Below are 6,000 nucleotides of genomic sequence, written 5' to 3'. Positions count from 1 at the left end.
GTAAAAACCCTTTAAAATATATAAAGTTACCAAAGATTGTACATGATGGTATAAATATTATTTGATGTTTAATATTTTAATTAAATTTGACTTCAGGTAACATACACCCATGCTTTAAGTGAGTTCCAGTGTCCGGAGAGTAAACCTCTTCAAACGGACTTCAGCTGGTAACTACCAGCTGAAGGTCAGGTCCGAGAAATATTTCTATGGAGCCAGAACATTTTCGACAAACAGTTGAAAGCAACAACAAAGGTTGTTGTATCAGCCACCCAAGAAGTATTTGACAGCATTTTTACTAGGTTAATTTTGAATTGGTAAGAACGTTGCAGATTGGTTATGTGACTCTCCCATTTTAAGTTACGTTCAACAGAAAGTCCTAAGAAATTGATTTCTTCTATCTGTTTCAGGGTACCTATCTTCGTTTAATGTTAATTGAAAATTAGGATAATTTTTTCTTTAGCTAAAACTTAAATAACGTGTCTTTTTACCAGAGAATATTAAACCCGTGTTTTGAGAACATCTTTTAATTGTGTGTAGGGGAGAACGGGGGAATGACGGTCAGTTAAGAGAAAAATACTGTGAGTGATGGGATAAATCATATTTTATTTAGGTTTCCAGTGAAATGTGTTCGTTTGCTATTTGCCTATGTTATATTTTAATTCGATTCGTAAAGTGCCAATGATTTCTTTGTTCATGATAAAAATCAAAACAGCTGATTGAGAGGTATTACCCTGTGATGTCGGGTAATGACGGTCAGGGTATGAGGAAATTGCTTTCTTAGATTAAAATAGCTCAATAAGAACAATGATGCATTCAATTTCATTTATTATTACATATTAACACATAACAAAAATAAATGAACATAGCAAATCATTCGATCATTATGTTACCATATCTCAGCTTTTCAAACTTGATAAGTTTTCCCACAATTTCATGCTTACTGATCATCTACTTCTGAGAAAACAAATATGTCCCCTTGACATCTATATGCACGCATAAACTTTACTGAAATAGAGTCGTCAGTTCAGCCGGGAAATTGTTTGCTTTTTCATTTGAAACTGTCACAAGAAGAAAGTCACCTAAGTTAATTTGTTGCTGTACTTCTTCCAGGCTAAACCCTTTGAGTAGATTATCTTTAAACTGATATAAGGTTGAATGCTCGAATAAATGAACTTTGAAAATTAAAGGCAGATATCGAGCACAGTTTTATTAATTAAATCTTGCTTAAGTAGTTTCGCTCCCTAGAGCATCTTCAGGGGCATTTCGTCAATTTTGGGCTATCCAACAATTGCAGAATGTCATACACATAAAACTAAACATAAAGTTGAACATAACAATACACTAAACAAGGGCAGTTTAAAATTATTTAAAAAGTCGAAGCTACATTCTGGTCGGCAACAGGAGAGATAATGTATGTAATGTTCTGGGGTTGGCATACTTTTTAAAATGTTTTAACCACTGAATAAAAAGTTCCTCATTAGTCCAGCCCAAGCAGCAATTAAAACACTGTTCACAACTATATGATTGCTTATTTACGTGCCGGTTAAAATTACAACGAACAGACAAAAAACATCGATTTGCCTACTGTGACAACAGAAACCAACTGGAATGCACTTAGTTGCATGAAAGGTACTTGGACAACCGGCCACTATGTGGAAGCACGTCTCTGGGAGCGAAATTCCCCGCTGACCGGCATTCCCCCGTTCTCCTCTAAGCATTATGTAAAGCAGTTTTTAATATAAGTGATCCCAGAGTTACATTGTTTGTTTTTGATAAGATAAATCACCAAGTCATCTGCATATAGGCTAGTAAATACAGGTAGCTTTATTTGACTTACAATACTATTTATTGCAATTAAAAAGATTGTTGGACTTAGAGCAGATCCTTGTGGAGTGTCGTTTTGAAGTACTCGTCTCGAAGATGTAAATCCATTGGTTCTAACTCGAAACGTTTGTGTTGTTAGAAAAATTTTAATAAAGTATATGAATTTGTTCTTTATGTGTATATACATAAGTTCAAACATAATTTAGGTGCAAATTCCACCTTAAATCGGAGTAATTTAAACGAGAAAATACGCTTAAGCTGCAAAATCCACCTTGTCCAAAAAAATTTAGTTGCAAAGACCGCCAAGTCCGGCCTTGCTAATAGCGAAACGTTTGGGCTGACACGTGACTTAGCCGTTCCCGCGAAATGGCATGTGGCAGCTTCTAACCATGTAATGTTTTTAGTGTTGTTTGGATATTATTCAAAGTAGGTTTACGTAAATTTCCTTATGTTTTGTTGTAATGGATAACGTTAATATTGGTATCTCTATAGAAAAAACGACTCCAGAATGTAGCCGGAAAAGACTTGTACAGTGTGATAAACACAAAAGGGTAGTCGCTATGAAAAATAGGTAAGCATAGAGAGCTAGATAATGTTTCAGTACATCGAACTAATAAATTTTTTTGTTTTTAGATATTCGGCTAAAGGTTTGACTGAAAAAGCAAGATGTGTTCATAAAAATAAGTTCTTGAAGTGCAATTTATTAACTATGAGGGATCTGCAATTTGTTCACGAAATTCCATCAAAACTTAAACAAGATGCTTTCATATTAAAATGAGGCTAAGACACCGCAGAGAAGAAGACGATTAGTGTATGCAGAAGAGCCTTTATGCAAATTTTGGGCGTGAAAAAAGAGAGAATTCAGGGTGTGGTAAAGAGGTTTTTTGTAAGGGATTAACTCCATCAGAAAAACGAGGGTGTGACCGCGTTCTAGAAAAAAATGATCAAAAAAAGTTAGCTATGAGTAATTTTATTGAGAGTTTTAAATGTCTGGAATCTCATTAAGCCAGGAGTCAAATCAAGAAAAGAACTTATCTACCATGTGATCTTAATATAAGAAAGCTTTTAAACGTTACGTCACGCCAGTAGATAGCTCTCTTATGGTGAAGGAATATTATTTTCGTTCATATTTTGCAACGCACTATAATATAGGTTTTGGAACACCTATTACAGACGCATGCTCTCTTTGCTTAAGATATACGGAAGAGATAAGGAAAGAAAAAGATGAGGAGCAAAAAAAGAACTTAATGTTTTACAGGAATTGCATAAACTTAAAGCAAAAGCATTTTACAATATTTTTAAAACTAACAGCAGCGAGAGAGAAGTTTTTTCAATGGATTGTCCAAAAAAAAAACTTATCATCATCGATGGCGCTACAACTCTTCGTGAGTCTTTGCCGCGTTTACTATTGCCTTCCAAAAAAACTTAGCTTTTATAAATTGGTTGAAGACTAGGACGCGTTTGATTGGAAAACCTCAGTATCAGAAGTTATTAAACCACCAGGAGCTTGGCACTTTCAATTTCAACAGTGCAAACGCTTTAGGATTTTGAAGCAAAATGATAATACAATTGAAGTTCAGGGCGAAGTCAACTATAATACTTCTATTGGTGTTCCAAAGGACATTTGTAAGAAAGGAAAACATATTCGTTCGATTAATCCTGACAAATTTGAATCTGGCAGAGTAAGTGACAAAAAGAAGGCCCAGAGTGTTGCCAAACTCTTAGAAACGCATTATGAAACTGATTGGCAAGAAAATTCCGATTTGAAGTTTTATAAATTCATACATATTGTTATGATTGTTTATTTTGACTTTAATCTTAGTTTATTTAGCCAATAAAAAAGAATTATAACTTATTTGTTATCAAAAGTAAAATAATCCTTATATTACCTGTGTTCGATGGATTCAAAAGATTTTCTAGTTGTCTTTTATCGGGAGAGAAGAAAGGATAAGAATACAAATATATTATATTACAAAGATTTACGTTTCTTTATTTTATATGAACGAATAAAACAATTATTAAATTCTGTCGTTATCTTATCAATCAGCATACAAGAAAATAAATCAAATTTTTATAATAATAAGATTATAAAACTACATACATTTGTATTACGTGAAAAACCAATTTTACTTAAAACAAGAAACAACAAAACTTTAAACTTTTGATTAGCCTAACAAAACCTCAGTTCTTAAATTTGAATGCTAATGACCATGATGTCGAAACGATCCTTCACAGATATAAAATTCAATTGTACAAACACTTACAGCTTATTTTCTTCTTGAGTTGTATGTTGGAAAATACCCAGAAAAGTCCAGTCTCCTCAACGATGTGATCTCTCCTCCTTTGCACCTCGGCTCTTTCTTAACGTCTCTGCAAACCTCCTGCAGACTACACAAAAAATACCTGTTTCACTTCTTCAAACTCAGCTACTTATTTATGACACCAGGACCTCCTTTTGTCAACTTGATGCCGTAAGAATACTTTCACATATACTTTATAAAATGCCCACGGTATAGTTGAGCCGCTGAAAAGATGGAATGATCATGTGAATGGCACGCACTCTTAAATATTTCTCTTCCTATGTTACCGCTTTTCCCACGTTTACACCGCTCAACAAAAACGAACTAACAATGTTGCTATAATGTATTTATACCGTTTTTTAGAGGTTATTGATTTACATTAATTTTAAACATTTTCACAAAATTCACCAGCCAGCGAAAGTGAAACACAAACCATGATACATAAAACATTTAAGTTATAGTATCATGACACAAATAATGACGGTGTAAACAGTTTCCCATAAGGTCTAGTTTCGAGCGCCTGTCGATGCTTGCATTGAGTGATCATGCGACCTTGGATTCCATGTTTTAAGCGGCCAGGGTATAGATACAAGGACCTCTTTTAATCTACTTGTTATCTCCTTCTTCAAACTATTCACTTCTTTTCGTTACACCGGTGTCCAAACTCACGAACCACACCCTATCTTGAGACAAACGACTGTTTCCTTTCGATGACCAAAATATGACTAACTTCTCCTGTCTCATGATCAACTCACAAATTCCCATTTAAAAACGACCGTCCAATCAAAAGCTCAAATTGTGTTTATCATGATTTTGGAAAAGCCTAATTTCGGTTTCAGAGAAAAACTAAATAGCTTACTTTAAAATTGGTTTTTTCAATACATCATTTATACATATTTCAAAAGATTAGAATATGGTCATTTAATACTTGACTATACAAACAATGAAAAGATTAACTTACAGGTAAAATGTCTTCTAATTCTAAACAAAGGTTTTTTGATAATTTTGTTTGAAACGGAAAAAGGTCGTTTGCCAAACAAATTTCTATTCTTATCTACACTAAATCTTATCTTAAATTAATATATACATTTTTCCACAAGGAAACAAAGTTCCTGTATTTGGCTGTATACCATATATTAAAAATTTTGAATAAAATCCTTTATAAAAAGGTATATAAAAAACCCAGTTGGGCTATGTTGCATTGACAAAACGTTTTCGGAATAAATATTCCATCATCAGTGTCAAGTTAATACATGGATGTAGCCACTAAATATGTGGGTAAAAACCCTTTAAAAATTATTAAATAAGATTTGATCTACATTATGTCTAATTTACATTTAAGATGTTAAAGTTACCGTTGGATAGGTAACAGGGCGACATATGACTCTACATTAGTTGCGAGTCCTGAGACGGTATGTCTACGAGGACTTTGTCAAAGCAACTAAGTTGCTTTGACAAAGGACTCAGACTCAGGACTCGCAACTAATGTAGAGTCATATGTCGCCCTGTTACCTATCCAACGGTAACTTTAACATCTTAAATGTAAATTAGACATAATGTAGATCAAATCTTATTTAATAATTTTTAAAGGGTTTTTACCCACATATTTAGTGGATACATCCATGTATTAACTTGACACTGATGATGGAATATTTATTCCGAAAACGTTTTGTCAATGCAACATAGCCCAACTGGGTTTTTTATATACCTTTTTATAAAGGATTTTATTCAAAATTTATATACATTTTTGTTTATGATGATATCTTAAAATTTTATTCCGATGGATATTTTTATTTATTTTTCTTTGGTTGGGAAAGAAAAAGTATGACAATATATACATTTTTCTCTAAATAATGACGAGAATGATCCACAACTA

The sequence above is a fragment of the Diabrotica undecimpunctata genome, chromosome 5 (assembly GCF_040954645.1).
Source record: "Diabrotica undecimpunctata isolate CICGRU chromosome 5, icDiaUnde3, whole genome shotgun sequence".
Classification (NCBI taxonomy): domain Eukaryota; kingdom Metazoa; phylum Arthropoda; class Insecta; order Coleoptera; family Chrysomelidae; genus Diabrotica; species Diabrotica undecimpunctata.
The sequence above is the reverse complement of the archived record's forward strand: the minus strand, read 5'-3'. Positions refer to the sequence as shown.